The sequence below is a fragment of the Fukomys damarensis genome, unplaced genomic scaffold (assembly GCF_012274545.1).
Source record: "Fukomys damarensis isolate Sample0158 unplaced genomic scaffold, DMR_v1.0_HiC HiC_scaffold_39, whole genome shotgun sequence".
Lineage (NCBI taxonomy): Eukaryota > Metazoa > Chordata > Mammalia > Rodentia > Bathyergidae > Fukomys > Fukomys damarensis.
Window position 1 is genome coordinate 11,219,713 of NW_022900951.1, and position 11,062 is coordinate 11,230,774.

An 11,062-nucleotide genomic window follows, 5' to 3' on the forward strand; every position below is an offset into this window, starting at 1 on the left:
GGTCTAGACTCCATCTGAAACCTGTAAGGGAATCCTTCCTTGTCTCTTCCTAACTTCTGGTGATATTCAGGCAATCTTTGGCATTACCTGCCTTCTAGCTGCATAACTCCAATCCTTTCCTGTTTTCACATAGTATTCTCCCAGTGTGTTTCCATATTCATGGGATCACTTTCTTATACAGAATGTGGTCATTGGATTAGGGGCCCACTCTACTATAGTGTGACCACATCCCAACTACTACGTCTACTATGACCCTATTTCCAAACAACGTCATATTCTGAAGTACTGGGAATTAGCATCATAACATATACAATTCAATCCATAAATAAATACCTACCTAAAAATGTACATAGTAGTAGACAGTAAAATGTGAAGTCTAGGCCTAAGGCAACCAATACTTGTCATCAAATGGACACAGGTATTAGTTTAGGAATGACCATGTGACTGACTGTGAGTAGTAAAATACAAGGGAAGATTTTCCTCTGGAAAAAGTTTCCTTTGGGCACAAATATCTGCAATCCCAACTACTAGGAAGTCTAAGGCAGGAGAAACACAAGCTTGAGGCCAACCAGGGTACCTTAGTAAGATCTTCTCTCAAAATTAAAAAAAAATAAAGAGGGCTGGTATATATAGTTCAGTACTCCCTAAATTCAATCTCCAGTATTGGAAAAAAATTCCTCATTCTTCAGTAAACTGTCTTTTTCTCTTCCTTGCCATTTTATGGCCTGTAGCTGCACAACTCTAATCCTTGCTCTTGCTGTCACAGCATTTCGCCTGTGTTTCCTCCATAATCATGTGACCAAAGAACGGTGTGTAAGCATGTACCCTGACAGGTTTAGAGCCCTGCTGCATCATGTGGGGAGCCAACCTTAGAATGAACTTTTTTTCTTTTTCTTTTTTCCCCATTGAGTTTTTTGGTACATTTTAGGTATACAGTAGTGGATCTTGTATCTTTACATGACAGGTCTTGGTTCTCATTTTTCCCCTTGTCCCTGCCCTTTAGAATGAATTTGAAAACATCCTTGATATCCTTCTGAGTTCCTAAATCAAAATGACTGAAGCCTGAACATCTGTTAAAATAACTATTATGTCTCCTTCACATGTAAATTTGTTTTGAGTTGGGTTTTCTTTCAGTGGCAGTCCTAATAGGCATTGTACAATCATCATCTTCCTATTATTTTTGTGTTCAGAGCAATTTTTCATTTCACAAATTAAAGAAAATATTCCCTTCCATGATTATTGATATAAGATAACCTAAATGGTAAAATGTCAAAGAGAAAGGCTAAGCTTATATATTTTTAGTTTTCCTTTCATCATAATGCTGGAGTACAGATAATACAGAACAATACTTTCGTGCAGAATTTTTGTCAATGAATGTACAACAGAAAAGATGAATTACTTTGTATTCATTCAGAAGACAAATCAGAATAATCTGGGGCATTTGTTAAAACACAGATTAATAGGCCTCACTCCCAGTTTCTGATTTAGAGAGTCTGGAGTAGGGCCCAAGAATTTGTATTTCTAATATAACTCCACATGCTTCTAATGCTGTTCCTTCTGCAACCACACTTTGAGGACCACTGATATAAAGAACCAAAGTCAACTGAATTGGAAATTCAATGCTACAGAAAGTCTCTCAAAAGCCAAATAATTTATCACCTCACATCCATTAGGATGGCTGCTATCAAAAGAAGAGAAAATAGCAAGTGTTGAGGAGGATGCAGAAAAATTGGTACTCATTTGTAATGTTGGTGGAAATGTAAAATGGTGTACTCATTAAAAAAACAGTACAAGCATTCTTAAAGAATTAAAAAAAAACACGATCCCTGGTGCCAAAAAAAAAGAATTAAAAAACAGAATTACTGTATGATCTAGCAAACTTGATTCTTGGTATACATCCTAAAGAATTAAAGCAAGACTTCCAAGGGGTATTTATAACTACATGTTCACTACAGCATTATGCACAGCAGCTAAGAACTAGAAGCAATCTAAATTAGTCTATCTACTCTTGAATAAATGGTGTTGGAAAAACTGGATCTCTACCTGCCAAAGATTAAACCCTTATCTTTCACCATGCACTAAATTAAAATCCAACTGGATTAAAGATCTAAATATTAAAACAGAAACACTAAACTTGCTGGAAGATAAGTTAGACAGAACTCTTGAAGACATTAGCATAGGAAAAGACTTTATGAACAAATCCTCAGTAGCATGGGAACTAGCAGAAAGAATCAGCAACTGGGATCTCATCTTATTAAAAAGCTTCTGCACTGCAAAAGAAACCATCAACAGAACTAAGAGACAACCTACAATGTGGGAAAAATTTTTACCAGCTGCACCTCAGACAAAGGTCTATTATCTAGAATATATAAAGAACTCAAAACAATCAGCCCCCGCCAAATATAAGGACCTGGTTCAAATATGGGCATATGAAATGAGCAGACATTTCTCAGACAAAGAAGTAAAAGCAGCAAGTAAATATATGAAAAAATGTTCCACATCACTGGTCATTCGAGAGATGCAGATGAAAACAACACTGAGATCCCACCTCACCGAACAAAAAATGGCTGCTATCAAGAAATCACACACACACACACATGCACTGTGGGCCTTTTAAAAAAAAGAAATCACACAATAACAAATGTTGGCGGGGTTGTAGGGAGAAATGAACCCTTCTCCATTGTTGGTGGGAGTGCAGACTGGTGTAACCACTATGGAAATCAATATGGAGATACCTCGAAGAGCTGGGACTAGAGGTTCCATTTGACCCAGCCTTCCCTCTGCTGGGTATCTTCGCAAAAGAATCAAAAGAATCATATCACAGAGATATATGCACACCTTTGTTTATAGCAGCACAGTTTGCAATAGCTAAAACTTGGAAACAGCCCATTTGCCCATCAGTTGGAAACTGGATAAAGATGTGGTTTTTCTATAAAATGGAATATTACTCAGTCATAAAGAATGAGAAATTACATTCATTCATAGGAAAATGGATACATACTGAGGATATACTCCTAAGTGAAATAAATAAGTCACACATGTGTAAATACTGAATAGTTTCTCTGGTGTGAATAAACTATACTAGTACATAAGATCCTAATGAGATAACTCACAATGTGAAATAGGAAGAAAGGGGCTAAATGTGTAGGGAAGTGGGAAGGGTAGGGGAAAGCTAATAAGGGAAAGGAAAAAAATAGCAGAAAATGAAAAAATGGAAATGAAGTTTGTAAATGGGGAGGGGAGGAGGGGGTGAAGGGAGGGCAGGGACAAGGGGAAAAAATAAGAACCAAGACCTGTCATGTAAAGGTACAAGATCCCAATGATGAATGTAACTGTACTGTATACCTAGAATGTACCAATAAACTCAATGAAAAAAATTTGGGGGTAGAGCATTTTTAACCAGGCTTATAAAAGCTAAAGATATTCATGTTGGTGGTCGAGATTAATGTGGTACAGTATTATAATGATGTTTTACCCTGTGACTCAGAATCTCAGAGAGATATGTATACACAAAGAAAGCTTCAAACCAGAGCACTTTGAACAGCATAAAGGGGCCTAAAATATATCAAAATCATGCATTTAAAATCTTCCTTTCTATCCTTTTTGGTGCTGGGAATTAAATCTAGGGCTTCGTGCATGTTAAACATGCACTCTACTACTGAACTATACTCCCATCCTGTTTTGAAGTATTTGGTTTTATTGTATTATTGAACCTATAAAATAACTACAGTATATTCAAATCTTTTAGAAATAAAATTTGTTCTAAAAGTTAAAATTGGGCTGCAGATGTAGCTCAGTAATAGAGTGCTTGCCTAGCATTCGTGAGACAATGGGGTCAATCCTCCACGCAACCACTAATAATAATAATAATAATGATAATAATAATAATGTATCCACCTACAATAAATAAAATAACTTATTTGATTATCTGAATCATCTTGCCTTATTTTGTGGTAAAATAAATTGTATTAAATTTGGCCTCTTAACCATTTTATGTGTACAGTACAGTGGACAGTGTTAAGTATATCCCGTGTTGTGCAGCAGGCCACTAGAACTTTTACATCTTATGAAACTGAAATTCTAACGCATTACACATTAGTTCCCCCACATCAGCCCTTGACAACCATCTTCCTACTTTCTATGATTTTAACTAATGTGGATGCTTCACATGAGTGGAATCATACAGTATTTGCCCTTTTGTGCAGGGCTTATTTCACTTTGTATACTGTCCTCATTCATGTTGCACCATGTGACAGAATTTTCTTCTTTTTAAAGCTAATATTCCATTGTTTATATATACCATGTTTTGTTGATACTCATCTATAGACTAATTTATTTATTTATTTTTTTCTCATTGAATTTATTGGTACTTTTTATGTATACAGTACAGTTACATTCATCACTGGGATCTTATAGCTTTACATGAAGGAATCTAATTTCTCATTCTTTATGGCTGAGTAGTATTCCATTTTATACAAAAACCACATCTTCTTTATCCAGTTTCCAACTGATGGGCAAATGGGCTGATTTCCAAGTTTTAGCTATTGTGCCGCTATAAACATAGGCACGCATGTATCTCTGTGATATGATTCTTTTAATTCTTCTGGGAAGAGACCCAGCAGAGGGAAGGCTGGGTCAAATGGAACCTCTAGTCCCAGCTCTTCGAGGTATCTCCACATTGATTTCCACAGTGGTTGTACCAGTCTGCATTCCCACCAACAATGAAGGGTTCCTTTCTCCCCACTACCCTACCAACGTTTCTTATTGAGTGATTTCTTGATAGCAGCCATTATTTGTGGGGCCTCCACCCCAAAATTAAAGATGTCTTTCTTCAGATGGTGCCCCTACTTGATACAGTGACTTTTAAAAGTGCTCCTGTGGAACCCAAGGGATTCTGTATTACCTCAATGTAGTATACATCTCTGTGCCACTGTCTTCCCATTAAGACTGTGAGTGATTTAAAAGCCAAGAAGCTTTTTTATCTTCTATCTCCAACTCATAGATGTGCACAACATATACAATGAAACTCAAAAAGGAAGCACACATACACACACACACACACAACTGCAAAAGAGATATCTGTATCTCCTTCCATTTCATATACTACTGATATTTTCTGAAGTGCACTGTTTTTACACAGGCATATCATTTGGAATGATTAGACAAACCAAAGGGTGAAAAACAAAAATGAAATTCCACCTCCTTTTCTTCTCAACTGATTAAGTACTCGTATAGAATAACGATGTAAATTTTCTAACCTGTACAGCACACAATCTTTCCTAGAATTCCAAGTCCTCTACAATACTGGTAAAAACAAACACTTTAGCAAAGTGAAAGACCTACATGTGTCTCAAAGGGATGCTATTTAATAGAAAACTGACACTTTCATTTAAGAAATCTCCAAATATGAACCGGCAATGGTAATATGATAACTCTGGAAAAAGATAGTTCTAACAAAGACAACTGAAAGGAAATAGAGAATAAAATAATCAGGTAGCTACAGTTAGAGGTAAGCAGTTAAGAGATAAAAGTTAGTTGAGGCCATCACTCAACTATTAAGAATGTGACCATTACAAGATTTAGGATAACAGCCCACATTTTTTATGATATTTCAATTACATTAAAAGACATACATTTTTAAGGAATTGTACATTTCTTGCATACCTTTTTAAATTATAAATGTATTTTGTAACTATAAAACTGTCTTGACATGACAATTGTTTTATTACAAACTGACTTTGTTTGTTTGTTGAGACAGTTCAGGCTGGCCTTAAACCTAGTAGTAGCCTAAGCTGGCCTCAAAGTCCCACTGATCCTCCTGCTTCAGCCTCCTGAGTGCTGGGATTACAGGTATGTGCTACCATGCACAGTTACAAACCAACTTTATAAGCAGAATAGCATAGTGTAGAAAGAGCAAAGGTTCTGGAACTTAACTGGAGGATTTAAGTCATGGTTCTGTTCCTCACTCACTGTGCGTTCTTGGTTATACTAATTAACCTGTCTGGGTCTAAGTTTCTTTATTTGTGAATAAGAGTTAGCTAATATAGCACACACCTCAGAACTTGGAAATGTTCTACATTACACTGACCAAATGCTAGCCACTAGCTACATGTGGCCATTGCACATGTGAAATGTGGCCAGATCAAGGAAGGAACTAAACTTTTACATTTTATTGTATTTTAACTGATTTAAATAGCCACATATGGCTACAACCTGAAAAGCAAAGTTTTACAGAATTGTAAAGATCATATGGGAAATGTCTGACACACAATAATCAATATATAGATATATGTATATATTTATACACACACATATATCTCCCATCATGCCACATCATAGAAAACTGGTAAGCAAGTATAGGTTAGTTTCTTCAACACTTTTCACAAGTCTTCCAGAATATTCTTTTTCCTCCTATTTAGTTTCTCTGGCTAATTCTTTTCCCTCTCGGGTGGCGCTGCTCTTAGGAAACACTCAACCAGTTTGCACGCCACGTCTCACCTTCCCTTCCTGGGTGCAACATACTTGTACTGCACTTAGTTTTGCTTCTTTCTGACGATTTTGCTATCTATAATACATTTGATCCTGCCTCCCATCAGGCTCTATGTCCACCCATACATACTCACACCAAAGTCTTTACTACTTTTATCAGAATCTCTTAAGTGTTAGAGAATATTATTTTCTATTTGGCACAATCTATAAAAGGATTTGATTATTACATTTGACATAACCAACTTCATCATTATCTTAAAATATCTCATCAGAATCACAGATACAGAATGAAAACATTACCATCACCTTGTTATTATGGTGGAGTTAGAATGAAGTGAGAGGATTATTTTTCATGCCCAATATATATTTTTCAAATTTGAAAAGGCTCTAAGCTCTAAATTGATAATCGGTATATTTCTTGATATAGTAACACTGCTATATTTTCCAGTCTAATCAAATCACTTTTTTGTAGCATAAAGACTCCTACAACACAAAATGATAAAGACTTCTTCCTCTTCCCACTGGAGAGGATATAGAAGAAATGTGAAACACGTCTAAAGAAATGAGAATTGAAAAGTCTGAATTCCTCAGATAGCTAAGAAGCACACTAGGAAGCATGCTCCTTACATTTATAATTCTGTATTATAAAACAGGAAATACTGAGAAATAGTTAAATGATCTGACACATACTTCTATCCCAATAAGGAAAGCATAAGATATCAACTAGCCTGGTGTTATACCAGAGGACGCTAAGAAGTACAGGAAAGAAGATCAGTAATAATAAAAAATTAAAGCTTTTATTTCACGTATATACTGCTACAGAGTATGAAGTAATTGAATTGTAAACTAAAAAAAATAAATAAAAAAGTGAGCCACCGCCCAGAAATAAGGGGTGGGGGCAGAAGGTCAGTGGTTTTTTTATTACTCTTTTTTTTAAAGGTGAAAGCGTCTTGCTCCTGTACTGAACTGTTTCTGTCCTCTATTTCATGTGCTTTCAGGCAGAAAAGATTTTAGCTGATTTCTGTTACAAGGAATTTTTTTCTGAAGTAATCAGCAGTCAAGGTAAAAAGAATTAGGTTTCATTCACAGGCAGAATAAAAATGTTGTAGTTCAAGATCAAATTCATTCTAAGGCTTAATTTCTTTGTGATTATAACTCTCAAACTTTTAAATTGGGATGAACTACATTCAACAAGATACATAGAGTCGGTCTCTTTCTCAACAAAGAACTGGTCCTTTGCTTCAGTCTGATTAGGCTCAATGGAGTGGTCTTATGCCATCTCTAGACCAGTGCCCATAAAATATCTTACCTCGATTGGCTTAGAATTAAGACTAACCTTGAGAACAAGAGGGATGGGTTCCACCTCCCCAATCTAGTAACTGTATGAAGGAAGTTTCCTGATCAAAGCAAGAGTTCTGTTGTGAACAAAAGGAGGAAATAGACATGAAAGAGGTAATCAGCAGAGTGTACCATACTTCTAACTCTTGACTCACCTAAATATTTTGACCAGTTACTAATGATATGCTTTACTGGCCATAATACCATTTATACATTGGCATAAGTGGCTGCTACTGTGGGGAATGGATAATTAAAGACTAAGTTTAGGATGGTAAAGAAACTTCCTGGCTGAACCCAGGGCTGTGATATCAACCCACAGTTACACATACTGGTACCTTTGTCCAGCACAGTTGCTCCTAGATGTAGCACAGCAAAAATCTAAACAATGAGAATACTGTGGCTATCTGATTTATGGCCCTCGTGAAAATTCAGTATCTGAATAGGACCTGGAACCATTTGAATAAAAAGGCAAGACAGGTTTACTGAAATAAGGGCCTAAAAAGTGACCAAACTATTAGCATTCAAGAATACCCATCACCATAGGATTTCATAGCATAGAGCTATTTTGCTGAGGCACCAAGTAATTTAAGTACAGGAAGTACCCAACTTATGAACAAGTTCTGTTCCAGGAGAATGTCTGTAAGTCAGATTCGTTCATAATCCTACAAAGTGAGTAGACAGTACACCTGTGAATCTTGTACAATACACTTGTGAAAGTTCACACCTGGAATGTTTCTAAGTCCTAGACTTATTGTAATAGATAAAGACTACCCCAAAACAGAAAACAGAACAAACCTTTGAAGAATTCACTTAAGTATACAGTTTATGTGCAGCATTCTTTCCACTGTATCACTCTGAAGCCTAAAGTTCTGCAGGCAATAGTGTAATCCAATAAAGACCTTTCACTTCCAAATTCTGAGAATAGAAAGTAACATTTTTGCAATTTAGAGGAGTAGGAAGAAAAAGGACTAGCAATATCTGGTATTAACCAAGAGGGAGGGAAGGAATAAAGCAGAGAAGAAGGGAGGATGGAAAGAAACGATGTTATACAACACAAATTTCTACTTCAATTGTTTGTCTTTATTGAGGACAGCAGGTGGAAATGTAAGTTATTGGTATCTTTTTTTTCCCAAGATTGGGACAAAACAATCAATGGCATAAAGAGATGTTAGCAGGACAATAAATGATTCACTGGTATATTATTACAGCTCTTAAAGCATTTGCTGCTTTCGAAATCATTTGTAATGAGGATATAGAAACAAGGTGTTCTTACATCCTCTTAATTTGGCTTACCAATTTTTTTTCATGTTGAGGACAACACTAACAAGTATACTTTGTGGGTTCCCATGAAGAATTAGGCATAAATATGTACACAAAAGTATGCATTCGAGTATGTTTCAGGATTGGTTGGCACACATCTAAGAGCTAGTAAATGTTACATTTCTTGCTCCTTCACCAAAACCTGGTCACTGAACAGTGTCTTATCTAAACTGGCTTAAACATATGCCTCAGCTAAGGGGTTAGGAGCCAACACAAAGTTATTTATCTGAAAACTATGGAGTTCTCTGTTCCCACATAATACAGCACTGTAGATTTGGAATGGCCTGGTTAGTACTTGGATGAGAAAGACTGTTTTTAAGGGCAACTTCAGATTTGTGAATAGGGTAGTGGTGAGTAGAATTTGACAGTGGAATCATGAAAGTGGCAAGGATGTCATTTTCTCAAACAGCTTTTTCTAATTTGTAGAAAGTAGGATAAACATATTGGAGCACAAAACTCACTTGCAAAGAAGTTATTTGGCATATATAGATGAACGCCTTTTGGTTTTCTTTATAAATAAAAAGCCAATACACTACTTTTTGTATCCTAACTTTCTTACAGATCAAGTATTATAATTAAATCCTGTTTATGCTCCTGACAGCCTGCATTTTACAATTTAGTTCCTATGTGTTATATTTAGCTATTCTGAACATGTCACAGGAAGTTTCAAAAGACAGCACACAGCATAAACAGTTCTCAGATTTCCACAATTAATCCTGAATTTATTCTATTTCTATTTACAGAAAGTCTGAAATCTTTTTCATTGCCATTCATAGAGACAGAGTTGTAGACTTCTATCTCAATCAGCAATGGATTGCCAGAAAAAAAAGTAGCTTATAATATGGGTAATCATGAAAACAAAGACAAGAAACAACCTCTATTCTCTAAAATTTATTTATATCATCAGATCATTAGGTAAAGGACTTCTAAGGCATAGAGGGAATTAGCACTTAACACCTGCATGCATGAGATGCCACTCTTTATAATCTTCTTTATTTCTTCCAATTGAGATGGAAACTTCCATCTGAAGGACTGCAGAGTAAAAGGGACCAGGAACTTTCCTTTGTTTGTTTGAGACAGGGTCTCACTGTGTAATTCAGGATGGTCTTGAATATATAATGTAGCCCAGGCTGGCCTTGAACTTCGGTGCTCTTCCTACTTCAGCTTCCCAAGTGCAGGGATTACAGGTGTGTGTCACTAAATGTGGCTAAGCACATTCCTTTGTGTCCACATCCTTTTGTGTCTTTTTCCCTTCCCCTAATATACTTTTGTTAGTCTAGAATTCTTATTTTTTTAAAAAAAAGACTAGGTTTAATTTGTATCCCTCTGCAAAGTCTCACTTGATCACTTTTAAATCACTTCTCAATGAAAGTGAATTTTTATTTATTTTTAAATTTCTTAGCCCCTAAGACGCACCATATTCTTTAAGTCATTTCTATTCAAATTTTATATTTTAGCTTTGCCTAGAGTTAGAATTTCAAATAGCTTAAAATCATTTTAATTTTTTTAATAGTTGCCTGTAAGGTATACTTAGCCTTTTAAAAGAGATGTGCTTTTGAGAAAAATAACCTCAAATTTTTACAATACTATAGACAGACAACTCCAGAGCAGTTCTCCAGTGAAATTTAAATTAATCAGGGTTTCAAAAACTGGTCTCTCACTCTGCTATTTAACTTTCCAGAAGAGTTTGATATGAATAGAAACTTGAGAATCAGACAATCTTGATTAATTTTTCTAGTGGAAGTTGTTTTTTAGTCCCTAAGTTTTACTAAGGAGAATTCAGGAAAAGGATCAACTTTTTTAAAAAGGGAGATCAAAATGCTCTTATATCATTTCTGATTTCACTTAAGTGGTAGATCAAAGACAGGCTTTCTTAGCCCCTGCCTTACTGCTGGCATTTGGCTTGGGTAATGCT